Source organism: Melospiza georgiana, chromosome 8, assembly GCF_028018845.1.
Source record: "Melospiza georgiana isolate bMelGeo1 chromosome 8, bMelGeo1.pri, whole genome shotgun sequence".
Taxonomy (NCBI): Eukaryota; Metazoa; Chordata; class Aves; order Passeriformes; family Passerellidae; genus Melospiza; species Melospiza georgiana.
Window position 1 is genome coordinate 33,827,680 of NC_080437.1, and position 14,544 is coordinate 33,842,223.

At 42.0% G+C, this 14,544-nt stretch overlaps 1 protein-coding gene across 3 annotated transcripts in view; it reads right to left on the bottom strand.

Moving 5' to 3' along the window:
• CHST15 (carbohydrate sulfotransferase 15) overlaps positions 1-14,544 on the bottom strand; it is a 45,982-nt gene that overhangs the window by 23,723 nt on the left and 7,715 nt on the right. The window contains exon 1 of one of the 3 annotated variants that reach the window (XM_058029539.1): positions 4,230-4,390. The exons of 1 other annotated variant lie outside the window; for it this stretch is intronic. The gene's annotated coding sequence lies outside the window, so the exon portion shown is untranslated. Of the gene's footprint in view, positions 1-3,896; positions 3,982-4,229; positions 4,391-14,544 lie in introns of those variants that run through there. One more of the 3 variants, XM_058029538.1, reaches the window with a different exon arrangement.

Sequence of the window (14,544 nt, forward strand, 5' to 3'; positions counted from 1 at the left end):
ACAATTACTTTCATATGCTCAGTCACGGAGCTAAAATTCTGCTCCTCTGTGAATAAGATAAAACAAATTTTACACATATATATACCTATGTGAATGACCTGTTTTCCAGGTCACCAGTTCCTTAATATTTAATATGATTTCCTTTCTTTAAAAACTCTTTAAAATAAAGATAAATCATACTTCTGCTGGCGCTCTTCAGGTCACATTTTTCTGTAGCCTCGTTACTTCTAATCAGAGTCAGCTTCTCCTCCCACCACATGAAAAGGTGTATGTTAACCTCTTATAAACACATTTCAGGTACACCAGGAGGACATTTCTCATCCTGAGGTATAAATGTTCCCCTGAATTTATGTCACTGGAGCTACAGCACTTTGTCTCCTCCCTTCACACAACAGAATTGAAGATTTCAGGTAAATCAGTCCTGATGGGCAGCTCACAGCCTAAAATATGAATGTCTAAGGCAAGTGAGAAAATAATCCACCAGCTCTCTGATTAGATGGGATGAAGCCTACTTAGAAAGCTACAGATGCTATAAAATTAAGGATTAAACACTTTTATCCAAAAAAAAACCCAAACAAAAGATTAGTCAAAACATAATACCGCTGAATCACTGGCCAGGAACATCACACTGCTCCTAATTTAATATATCTTAGAGTAACAGCTATGTTATTCTATCCATAGTCTCCTAATTGTCTCCACTAATCTGGATAAATATTCCTTCTGCCCAAGTGCCTTCCCACAGCCAGATCAGGAAGGTTTGTTTGAATCAAGTTCTCAGTTTGCACCGCTGATGTTTTTTGCAATCTCGGAGCAAAGCTGATCCCACACGCCCCACAGAACACTCCAGAAACGAACTTCCCTGTGGAAATGTCTCCCCCAAGGAGCTCCTGTGAAGACAAGGCTGTCATTAGTCAGAGATGCAGCTCTGGAAGTAAAAGGCTGCCCACAGTCCTACCGCCGCAAACTTTCCGTGACTCACGTCAAGAGGAATGGAAACACGAAAGGGCAAAGCGAGGCTGCTGGAGTGAAATCCTCGTAACATTTTCATGTGGAAGGAAAAAGCCCAAGAATGTTCAGTAGCAATGCAGCACAACCATGTAATTCCTTTTCCATCCCTCCATCACTCAGTGCGGCACTCTCCATGTACAACAGCAATTCTTCAGCCCAAGCAGGATAAATTTATGACCTCCGGACACAAAAAACCTGCAAAACCTTACAATGACAGGTATTTTTTAGCTATCAAGCTTACTGGAAATGGTTAGAATTGAAGCAGACTACAGGCAGCACACAATCTGAAGTATTTGTACAAGGGTAGAGGAGTATTTGTACAGCAGGAGGAAGTTCATCCTGTGAGTGGGCAGGTTCCACCATTCCAATAAAAAATAGCCCAGTAGAAGGAATAAAATCTAAGCTAAATTAAAAAAGAAAGAACATTATGTAAGGAAAAGAGAGAAATAATCGTAGATTTTTCTCTCTGATGCTTCTTGGACACATTTGGCTCCTCAAGTTTTCATTTTTGGAAATAAACTTTGCCTGAACTCACATCTATTTACCTCAGAGAAATCAGAAAGATGCCAGAAAGATGATATGTCAATAAAAAGAGGATCATGAATCACTGAGCTCTGCAAACTTCTGGCAAACAAAAAAGGGAAAAAATCTCTAAACAAAACAACAAAAACAAGCAAAAAGCAATTGCAGTGATTTAGAAAAGCCACAGGACTCATTACAAAGCTCAGCAACCTCCTGCAGACTGAAGTTATGTAAAGCTCCTTTATTTACTTAAATCCCCCGATTTTTAAAGAATCATCAATAAAGGCAACTCCCAAGATGCTGTATAAACCCATGGAACCAATTTCAAGGCACTCCATTGGAAAACAGGTACATCCTAAAAGCAAGAAAAGGTGGCCACAGCCCATGGTTACACACTCAACCTGTTGAACAACTGCTGAACACTTGTTCAAGTCTAAAAATTTTTATTTAAAGAAAGCATTTCATGGCTTTTAAAGCCAAAGAAAACCTCCTGAATCACCACTGAATCAGCAATCTCGCCTAAAAAACAACAGTGGTTTCTTCCACAACCCAGCTGGTTCCTTCCTCAGAATCTAATCCAAACACAATCTGCTCCTTCCTCATCCATACACTTCCAAATAAAAAGTGAGAATGGAACAAATTCCTTGCTCCTCATGCAAAAAAGAAAATATCAGCAAACTCCCCTAAAATCAGCATAACAGCAGTCATTTCAATCACATAAGGATGACTTCTATTATTTGGGCTGCAAGGCTCAGGAAATAGTTACTGAGCTTGAATCACCACTCAGCTAGGGCATAAACACTGCCTGAATAAACAGATTGTTGGAAGCAGGGAAAAAAAAGAGTGAGGATTGGGAAAGGGAGCTCCCTGACCTGGCTCGGTGACAGCAGGGTCATGCCCTCCCCCAGAAATGCATTATTGCACCTAAACTTTGTGCAAGTTCCTGGAAATTGCCAAGGTCCAGCTCCTGGCACTCCTAAAATGCCACAGCCACATGTTCTGATGTGCTGTTGTTTGGTCTGCCTCGAGAATGTGAAAATAACGAAACTCAGTGTTACCCATTTTTAAATTAAAGCCCTTTTCAAGCAGGGAAAAAAACCAACCCACCAATTATATTTAATGGCTTCAGCGTTCCTTCTTTCTATTCTATCTGATTTAAATCAGTCTAAATCAAAAATCTTACTTTTTGGGCTGCTTGCAGGATAAAAATTGCAGGCAGGAAAATAAAACAGAACCAAAAATCAGCAATTTCTCCAGAAATACAGGTCCAAAAACCATGGAAGGAAAAAAAGGCAGCACCAGCAGCCACCCAACCTGTGGCAGCACACGCCTGGAGCTCCTGTGTCAGGGCAGAGCTCCCATCAATGTGTTTAAATCCTCCCTCTGTACAAACAGGGAGCAGAGTGCTGTTTTCATACATTTCTGAGGATGTTTGGAGCAGAATTCTGCCTGCAGTGCACACTGGCTTCTCAACTCCTGATCAAAACTTGCTGCCTACGATGTGCAACAGCTCCAGCAATTCATCTTTTCCCTTCCCTTAGTTCCTATTCATCTCACATAGTGCCTTGCTACAGAATCACTGACAGGTTTATATTGAATATGAAAGAGTTGCACACTGAAGAAAAAAACTGAGTCTTTACATAAATTACTCCAGTGCATTTCTTCTCACAAAAAAGCCCCTTTAATCCACTTTCAGAAATCATTCTGCACGGTCAAAGTTTAGTATCTCTATTTTCAATCCTCAAAGTAACTGTGAGCATCCTCCCAACACACCCCACATGGTCCTGGGGGTCCTTCCATGGAAACAAGGATAAACCAATGCACCCATCCTGTGGGGCTCACAGATTCCTTTCCCAAAAATCTGGAGCCACATTAGAAAGTTCTGACATTCAGAACACAACCAGAAATTGCATCTATTTAACAAAACCCAGCCAGTCCCTCATTAAAATGATAGATTCACCAAGAGCCAGGATAAAGGACTGATGCCACTGGGAGTTAATTTTTACCACTTCCTAAGAAAAAGTGCACCTATTTAAATGTCCAGGGAGACACCAACACCACAATTAGATAAAGACAGATGTAGAAGGTCTAACAATTCATGCAATGATTTCATATCCGTGAGAATTGTTCAGTCTCAATTTGCCCTATGTACTTTCTTTTGTTTTATGGAAAAAAAAATAAGATAAGAGCTGCCTGGGAAGGCACAGAGATCACCTGAAATCCAACTTCAGGTGCAGAAAGGGAATGTGGCAAGGCTGGTCTTGCCATAAATGTTTGTATTGCATTTTTAATAAGACCAAGCAGCAGCTGAAGTTTCATTTCCAACACAGGACATCACAATAATTTACAATAATAGAAATTCTTACCTGCCTGCTCTTTCAAGGAATACATCCCACTCTCATCCCACAAATCAGCCACATTCCTGCTCTGAGTGTGAGTGCAAGAGGGAAGCACAGAGCACGAAGGCTGAATCTGTTATGAAGCTCTTTCACTGCAGTTATTTTTATCAAACAAACTGAAGAGGTTTGGGGGTTGGCGAGAGGGAAAAAAATATCATCTCTAAATACAGCTCTCATCCGCCCTGCAGTCAGGCTGTAATCAGAAATAAATAAGTGTTTATCTTCAGAAAACGCCCAAGGCAAAGAATTGGTGTGGTATTGACAGAGCTGATGTCTCAGACCCAGCTGCTCTGTAGTTACCTGTCTCTTCCCATCCACTGTGAATCCTGTTTAATTTCAGGCTCCCAAGGCTGCTTCATTGACTCTCTGGAAAGATTGTGCTGCAATTTATTCAAACAGCTCTTACTCCACAGAGACACGAGGGTTTCCCTCCATGCAGAGCTCATTAGGGTGAGCACAGCACAGTGATTCCATCACTCCTACCAGAACACCAGAAAAAAGCTGTGGATTCCCCATCCCTGCAAGTGCTCAGGGCCAGGTTGGACAGGGCTTGGAGCAACCTGGGATAATGGAATCGCTGCACCGTGCAAAAGAAAATAAACCTTCAGAGTCAGTGTGCCAGCTGACTGTCACCCAAGGGAGAGGAGGAGAGCTGGTGCAGCGCAGTTGGGTTTGCAGGAGGGGATCTGTCAGTGCTGAAGGGATATTTTAAGCCCAGCTCTTTGTCTCTTTGCATTGATTACTGGTCCAGAACCAGCACGTGGGGGAAAAATGTTCTGAGAGCATTTCCAACGTCCTGCCAAGCGTTTTCAGCCTTGACATGCTGCAAAATAGTGGGCATAACTCACAGTTATGAGCTACTCTGATTACCATCTTGTTCCTTTTACACATTTGATTTTCCTTGATTTTAGCAGCTGCTCCCTCAGGTTGGTTTAAAGTGAGGAACATATTCCATCCACCATCTGATCTCTAATACTTTTCTGCCACTTTGCAAGGGGTATGCAGCACAAATTGCTAAATCCTGTGGGTTGTGAGAGATCAGCTGCTAATTTAAGGCTGCTTTTGAGGGATGAATAACATTGTATGGAATAAATAGAATTTGCATCACTTAATGTCTTCGGTTCCTGTTTATCTCATCCTGTGGTAAAATGGTTTTGGATGCAATAATGCAACCAAGTGGTATCAACTAGAATTCATCTGATACACCTTCACACTTCATATATAAGCAGTTTTTCTGAAAGGGGACCCATTCTGTGTGAGGCTTAACTTTGCTTTAAACACAATAGAGTTACGGCAATTCTAGAGCAACGTAAATGCTCGCAGCTGCTCATTTGATTTTTTAGTGGCTGAGAAGGGATTTTCCTCCACCCCCAAGCTGAATTTTCTCCATAAACTTTACTATCTTAACAGAGTCATCTGAATTCTTTTTGTTGTGACTCATATACGGTGCCTTCTCTGTGAGACATGCATTGAAATGGATGGAAAAACGTATCTCATCTGTACATAAGTACAATGTAAGTGCTTTTGCATGAATAGGGCATTTCATCTTTCATCTAGTGCTGAGTGGGTGAAAGGAAACATACACAGCTGCATCCTGAAAAGACAAACTCAGCATTAGAGTCTGTCATTAAAGTTTCTTGTAAATTCAAACAAAAATTACTCAACTCAAACTATTCATTGATGCCAGATCACAACTGGGGCTTTGTTTCAGCACTTTAAAAAAACACAACTCTGTTCCAAGCTTAGTAGTAACTTTTCTAAATGTTCAACAACTTTAATTCTTTAAGCAATGACACATCAGATAAACCTCAGTCCATTAACCAAGAAACCACTTTGTCCATTACAAAGTGCAGCAGACTCAGAGCCCAAAGTGGAAAACCCAAGAAAGCTCTAAGTGGTCTCAAGAAATTTCTAATTAGTTATCTCTAAAATATCACCAGATAAAATTTTTACAGTTAACTGCTGGCTACACCTAATTAAGCAAAACCTTTTTGATATAATTTCATTATACTGCTTCCAGCTTCTTAGAAAAGTGTTTATTCTGCAGAAGTCAGGCAACATTTACTTCCAAAGTCTCCTACCATTATTCCTAAGTGTTTCAGCAAAGGCTTGGGCTCCATCACTCACCCCTCAGTAGTCTGTGCTTTTAACTATACAAAAGTGCAACACATTTTTTATTAAACAATTTATAAGATTCTATCATTCTGAAGAGATTTCTGCAGCTCTGCACCCCAGGCTTTGAGGTGTGTGTGGCAGGGAGAACACACTCGATGTGGAAGCTAAAGCCATTTGAAAATGGATTAAACTCTCCTGATTGTCCTCTCCTGTCTTCACACCACCACATCTAATGAACAACACTTCTACCACAAGCTTCAAAGGATCAAATATCAAATATTCAAAGTTCAAATATCTTAACTCACTGATTTCCATGAGTGGAGGAGAGAGGATGTGCTGCACTCTACCACCAGCATCTCAGAAATATCACAGCTCTTGGTGCTGTTCTCATAAAAGGATAAAATCCAGCCCAGGAATCTTGCAGCTGCACAAAGCCCCCAGCTGACAACAGTCATAACAAAAGGGAAAAATTCCATGCTACATATGGAACTCAGTGAGTAAATATTGTAAAATCCAGGACAATAATAAGAAAATCTGTTCCTCAGCCACTGAACCATTGACTCCCTCTCTCTTCCTGCAGGTTTCTCTCGTGCTTGGCTTCAGTGTGCTTGTTTTCCACTTGGAAAGAACACAACCACAAATACCTTTTCATGCCTTACACTGCACCTAGCTGGCCTCCAGACTGTAAACAAACAAGATAAAAATCTGAGAATGTTCTTTACTCAATCTCCATGAAAAGAAACCGAGGGGAAAAAGAAATTAGAAAAGCAAACCCAAACCCCAACTCTGCATAATGATGAATGTACCAAGGGAAATCTGGCATGCACTCCCTCACACCATGCCTCTTCTGCAACATTTTCTGCAATATAATGACAACATTTAGCTTAGCAAACTAGATGGTCTTTATTTGTGGGCAGAGGAAACCCAAGCAAATGCTCCAAGAGACTTTTTTTTCCAATGGATATGTTAATTACTTAAATTCTGTTATTGGGAAACTGTCCCAAACTAACCTTCCACTCTCCTTCTGCTTCAACTGCACATGGGTCAAAATTCACTTTTAAAGGTTTTTAAGTGAGAAACTGAGAAAACAAAGCCCACCCTAGATGGAGACAGCACAAGTGCCTTATTCAGATCCTTCCTGACCCTACCTGAGCACCTTTGGGGAGCTGCACAGGGATGCCTGGGACCAGGATGCTCCAAGATCTGCTCTGTGGGGCAGAGCATCCCCTGAGACAGCCCAGAGTTCTAAGGGAAAGGGAGCACAACTGCTCCCAAATGCCCTGCTCCAGCCAGAAATCTCTCACTGCCATGGAAAACCCCACATCCCCGGAGGCAGCAGAGCACAAAAGTGACCAGTGGGAGGTAAAATGAGGTTTTATTTCTAAACTGCAGGGCTTGTTGATGTATTTGGTTCCAGACAAATAGAGGAGGACGTGGAGTCGCTACAGGACATGGCAGCTGAAATGGCACCAGTGCTTGAAATAAACCCTTTGCTGAGGCAAATCACACAAGGAATCTGAAGTGACACAAATTCCATCAACTGCAGTTGGCAGCCAGATTTTGAAGAACAGATGCATGACTGTTAATGATAACCCAAAAAGCAGTTTCTAGTGCAGAAAGACTGAAACTGTTAACATTATAAAACTGCAAAGAGCTGGAAGTATCTCCAGAGTACACCCCACAAAATACTTTGCAGGAACTTACAAACTCCAACTTAAGCAGAATTAACATATCTAACAAAAAAATCTCCAGCAAAAATGCCTCCCAAGTTCTGAAACACATTTCCATCTGTTCAATTTCTCTGTTGCTGATGTTGTTTACCTTCAGTCAAAGATATGAATCTTTGATTTCATGAGATTAATGTAATAACTTGGTTTAGGCTGTTAATGCATTCAAAGCTCTCAAATATGCAGGAGACTAAGATGGCATCAAGAGCATACAGATCCATTTGGAGGGGATGTTTTTAATGTGAAATAAATTAGAAATTCCTTAATCTATTTCTGCAGCAAGGACTACACTTACATAAAAGCTTCCTGGGGTGTCTTAGGCTGGCAGAGATGGCTTTTAAGCTCATTTATTCCTTCTAAGCACTGCTGTATAACCTAAATAATAACACTAAGGAAAACCCATCAAGCCTCATCAGGTAAGTGAGGACTCAAGCTTTGATGAATGCAATGCTCATGTCTCGAAAGTGACACCAGGCCACAATGCAAAATGATAAATAAAATATTCATATTATATGCAGATACCTGTAGAGAAAAAGGCTGTATTGGTCAGCAGAAGAGCTCAGGCCAACTGATGCATCAAGCTACAAGAGGAAACACTTCTGTTGGTACCTCAGATCCAGAGAAATGTGAAAAACTCTATTCTCATCTCTCCTATCACTAATGCTGCTGAGTTACTTTCTAGTGGGCACCAAAAGGAGCTACATGGTTTTGGGAATAAGGCATTATAGAAGCTGCCCCGTGCTCAGCTTCCTTAACACTGTCCACCCTCAAAAATGGTGTTTAAAAAGCACAGCAGGGGCTGATTGATACACCACGAGCTGTATCAATCCTTGTCTCCTGCAAAGATCACTCCACGCCCGTAGCTAAAGGCAGCAACCGGCAACAAAATGCCAAGAAATGCCACGTATTCCATCAGATCTTTGGGAATGTGACTCAGCAGCTGGGCTGGAGCAGTTCTGGGCACTGCAGCCTCTCCATCCTGCTTTGTTTTCTACGGGAGATGTCCGAAGAGCAAGGCTGCCCACACCCCAGCAGCTATGGCCTGCCCGGGCTCCAACAGCAACAGCTCCAGGTGAGCTCAGCAGCCTGATCAGAGAATTGTTAAGGCTGGAAAAGACCCTTAAGATCACTCAGTCCAACCATCAACCTCAAGCTGTGACCTCTGATACCTCAGGTTTAGCTTTCTATTTCTCAGATTCTGTGCTGCTTTAGTGTGTGGGTCTGGGTTCACATCAGGGGATGGTGAGCTCTGTGCACAGAGCAGGGACACAAAACAATTCCTGCTCCAGCTGGGCACCAAGGACAAATGATCCAAATCTCAGCCCAGGAGCACAAACACCGTGGGCTGCAGAGAGAAAAACAAGCAGGGTGGGACTGCCTGGGCTAAAGCTGGAATGGGACAATGAACTGCAAGGTGCAAATGGAGCAGAACTGATCCCAGGGACAGAGCCCGTGCCCGGCCGTGCATTTTGGGGCCATTTTGGTTCATCTTGGGTGCAGCCCTGGCTGGGCTCTGGTGCTGCCCAAGGTGGATCCACAGAGACCTTTAATAAATCCCTGCTTTATTCTTTAGCTCTGTCCAGTCTCTGCTCTAGGGCAGCCTTCACAAGGCATCAGCAGTAGGCACACAGCACCAAGGATGGCAAAATCTGTTCGTTAATAACTCGTCCTGGGCCTTTACAAGGCATCACCTTCACCACTAAGCCACGATCTCCACTCCAGCACTGCCACCCAGCTGGGAGAGCCCTCCTGAGCCTGGAGCCACATTGGTTGTTTTGGTTGAGATTTTTTTGCCTCATGAACTGCTGTGGTGGCCCTGCCATGAAAACCTCCAGGCTCTGGCCAAAGAATTGCTCCAGGAGCTCATCTCTGTGCTGCTGTCAAGGGGGAGGTGGCAGCTGGAGCGTGGTGATCCCCTGGTGCATCCCCACCGTGCCTGAGGAGAGCATGGTGGACTCTCCAGACCAGAGTCCACAAGGGACGGAAGACAGGGATGGGCTCTCTGACCCTCCTGAACAAAAATGAAAGGTTGGACAAGCCTTGGAGCAGCCCGGGGTGGTGGAAGGGCTGGAATGAGACAAGCTTTAAAGTCCCTTCCAACCCAAACCACACTGTGACTTTTCAATTTTTCCATGTGAATAACCAAGTCCTGCTCCTTTTATAGCAGTTATTTCACCAGTATGTGGAAAATTAGGCATTCTAGAGCACCATCCTAGGTGCAGGAGAGAAATGAGTCTCACCACTGATAATTTGATTTAATTTGACGTTTTCCTGCATATTTAAATCCCGGAAAATGCCTTCAGCATCCAAACCATTTATAATCAAAGTAAGTGACTGCAGAAGTTCAGAATAATCTATAAACTCAAAAAATTCCACAGTTCTCTTCATTAGGTGAAAAAATAAATCACAGGCTGATGACACACCTCAGTTTCTTTATTGCATGGCTCATTGGTTTAAATTACACTTTGAGAAGAATAGCAAATCAGAATGAAACCTTACAATGAAACCTTTCTTTGCATATGAAAACTTGCATTTGATGTTATTCTTACTATTCCTCCTTTAGGTTACTTATGTGAGGCCAAGAAAACTGATGTGGAACAGACAAAATGTTTTATCCACACATGGACAATTAAACACAACATGTATTATTTTATCAGTGTTTTTACAGAGATGCTTTTGCCCAAGGTGAAAAGTAATTAAATGGGAAAATGCAGCTGTAACCATTCATGCCATACACAGGAACCACAGAGTGCACCCAGATGTACCTTGGGGTTAGGTTATGGTCCAGAAAGGGTGTGGAACTCTCAGCATCAGACCTCAGAGAGCTTTTCAAAGGCGCTGCTCCACCTCTGGGGGACAAAATGACAGAGTTCTGACACGTGTCACCTGTAATCTCATTTGGAATAACACGATAGAAGTACAAGAAAAACCTAGATCTCCTAACTCACCATCCAGAATCCCATTACCTGGGAATTGAGGGATTTTGAATGAAATTCAGATATGTGTTTCACAAGACAGAAAGCCAGCAGCAATCCAATTTCTAAATAAACCACCTAAGGCAGACAGCATGGACTCTGACTTTCCCCCAGTAACCACATTAAACAGAATGAATTTCAGCCTTTCATAAGCTCAGCAGACAGAGAAAGTGAATTTTCCCAGCTTCCCAAGCTGCAATCATGCTCCCCATCCCAGAGCTGTGCCAGAATCTCCCAGCACAGCAGTGGCAGGGAGCATTTTTGGGTCCAAAGCTGGCAGATGGCACTTTCAGGAGCAATGGTGCGAGACCTTGCAGTAGGAAATGAAACCCTCCCTGTCATAAACAACCCCCAGTTAAGAACTGGAGCCCTCATTAATGTAATTGGTTTCATATGAGGTGCTAAAATACAAATTTGCTGCATTTAGAAGCCAACACTGTTTCTATTAGTTAAGGAGTGTTTTGCTCACCTCTATTTTTGCTCAAGCACAGAGGGAAAAGGGAGGGGGAAATGTGTCGTGTACTCTGCCTCCAGCTAGAGAATGCCATGCTAGAGTACATTTTTCACCTCAGATGAAAAATGAAGGCAGGTAGCCTTTCAGCACAGCTGCTCCTGAGGACTGAAATGGAAAATTATTTGGAGAGGAACTCGCACATCATTCACTCAGAGCTGTGGATTTACATCCTCATACCTGCATGAGATCCACAGAGTGAGTAGGACTCTATCCCAAGCTGAAATCTGAGGGAGAAGGTATATTTAAAATTTCAAATGTAAAAAAATTACAAATTTAAAATGTAAAAACAAACTACAGTAATACCACTAGGTGGGAAAAAAAAATCACTCAACATTATCCTTCAGGAAAACACTCAATTTTCAGCCTTTCTGCTTCAAATCCAGCAAATTAAATTTCCTCTTTTTAATGGTGCTGCCTTTGAGTACAGGCCAAAGAATGAAAGAGCAGGAGGGTTATGTTACCAGGGAGCAGAGAGAGGGTGTGCACCTCTCAATTTGGCATCTCTGGTAAGGGGAGGGAAAACCCACAGTGGAACAGACACACCCAGGACTGGTGAGGAACTGTGCCCTGCTCCAGCTCCCTGACACTGGCCATGCCCAGCCAAGCCAGGAATTCCAGCTTTGCCTTGGGTACCAAGTGTTTTTCCTCTTTAGGGACACATCCCTACCCCACTTTGCTCCTCTTCTCCTTGAAGCCTTTAAACCCTGGGGATGAGCTGCTCCACTCCACAAGCAAATGCTGGTCTCTGATTTCAGAATTATTCCTTTCCCTCCATCCACAAGGACTACCACCTTCTGTATGACTTTAAAACTCCCCCCATTGCTTTTAACTTGGCTGAAGATAAATATCTGTGTGAGCCATTGGCTGAGGTGCCTTTAATGACAGAACAGTTCATAAAAATAAAACCATCCATTCCGTAAAATGTGCATTCCCCCTTCTGAAAAATGGAGTAAGCCTATTAATTATTTTCTTAAAGACTGACTCTCAAAATGGCACTGCTGACATTTAAGGCTCATAAAAAATGCAAGTCTGTCTGATCTGTGAGAAATGAGTTTATATGATCTATTTTAAGATGAAAATATTTGTCAAGGAAGACAGTTGCCAGTTAGGAACACAAACAGAAACAAAGCCACTTAAAGTAAGTTGTCCTTTTTTGTTTTAATCTTTTCCATGCCAAGGACATGCTTCTCCCCAGAAGAGTGGTGCACAAAGTAAGTGACATCTGGTGGCTTTATGCTGTAATAGAATAAGGCACCTCATTTCAATGCTGTTAACCAAATCAGTTTTTAAATTTACTGCTTCTTAGCAAAGCTTTTCAGATGTTTTATTTATTTATTTTCATGCAGATACTTCTGAGGCCCCTGGGCATCACAATCCCTCTTGCAGGGTGACAACTGCTGTTATCCAATTAAAGTGGGACTGTCATATTCACATCAGGCAAAACACAACTCCACAAAGGAATTTGGAAGGCACAGGAAAAGAGCACTAAGATTTAGCTGGGCAGGATCAGTAAGAATCACATAGAGGCAGGCTGTAAGAAAAGGCTGTGCAGAATTTTGTGAAGGAAATCCTTCACCTGGTCCAATTATTCACATGCTCAAAGTAATTAATATCAACTCAGGTCTCTCTGAATTGTCTTTCATTGGATTTTAATTAAACCCAAAAGAAACAGCTGCATTTTTCATTCTGAGTTCAGCGGCATCCTGATAGCTACAACTTTTACAAATTTGAAACAGCTTTTCCCCTTTTCATGCTTTATTGATCCTCAGCAATGGCCACATCTAATCCAGCCAAGCCTCCTGCACCTAAACCTGCACTCCAGACATAAAGCAATTACTACTCCCCTTCGAACTCCTCCAGCCAGAAATACACTTCTCTTTCAGAAAGCCACAAGCCTCTCCTAGATAATTAATAGAAGTACTGTCAGCCAGCCTCAATTAAAATTACAAAACTGCTGGCACTGCAATATTAAGGCTTGCAACACTAATTTCTGCAGTAATAAGTATTTATGGGGGGAAAAAAATAACTGCAAGCACTATGTAACAGAAATGAGAGGAAAGATAAACAGACTCTAAATATTTATCAGCAGAGGAAGTCCAAAAATATAGCAGCAAAAACGGAGCGGATGGCAGCTAAATCCAGACCATGGAGGGTTCCTCGAAGGATGTGCAAGGAGGAACTTCATTTTCAGCTTGACATGGCTAAATCTAATTAATTCCTTCCTCCCATTCAATTGCTGCACAGAATCCCCTAGATGCCAAAAGGACAAAGCTAAAAATGTCCCCAAAGCCATGCCTGAAGTCTGCACTTCTACCCTGCAGCAGTGCAATAAATAAAGAGTTGGACTTTGGGGCTTTTCCATCACTTTTAAGGCCTAAATATCCTTAAGAGGAATGTCCACCTGCATGTTTGGCTTCCCTCAGCACTGAGAGGGGGCTCCACATCTGCTGCATCTCCATAAAAAGGGGCCTCTGGGACAGCACAGCTACTGATGGATTATTTCAAAGGGAAATATTATTTCCTGCTCACATTCCCTCATCCCCACCAGACATTATCTTCACCTCGAGCTCTCCTGGCTGAGCTAAATAACATATGCACAGAAAAGCACAGCTGAATGGCTTTAGCTCCAGCCACTCATCAAGAGGAAAACTTTTAAAGATCCCATTTCAATTTATTTTTTTGGAATGCTGGCATGCTGAAGTCAGCAGGAAGACATTTCAGTGACTTTAATGAAGGCAGAGGTTCATCCAGAGAATTGCTGTTTGGAATGAACACAGGGTTTATGTTATCTCATTTGAAACCTTCCAAGTTTTCTGCTAAATGCAACTTAATGATATTTGCTATCTTGGAATTATTTGCTGTCACAATACAGAAAGGAGGGTATTAAAGTTGTGCACTGTAAAATGTTTAGTGATGATGGATGGGATACTCTTGTTTCACTAATAGGCACGTTTTTAATGCATAAATATTAATTGTCATCAAGTGCCTGTTCATTTTGCAGTTTTGGAAAGCTTTAGCTTGTAGGAATTGTAATAGTCCAAAAAAGATACTGTTGGCATTTACATATTTATCAGCATTTTCATGGCACATTTTTAGGGCTTTTCTCTTTTTTTTTTCATTCATTATCCAATGTACCAGCACAGCAAGACAAAAAAAAAATAATGGAAAACTGAAGAGATTACTACACTCACTTAATGGGTATCATTACAGGAAAACACTATCAAAACTCAGCAGAGGCTTTTTATGCATTCCCCTGTATTACAGCAGAATGAGTAACTGCAACA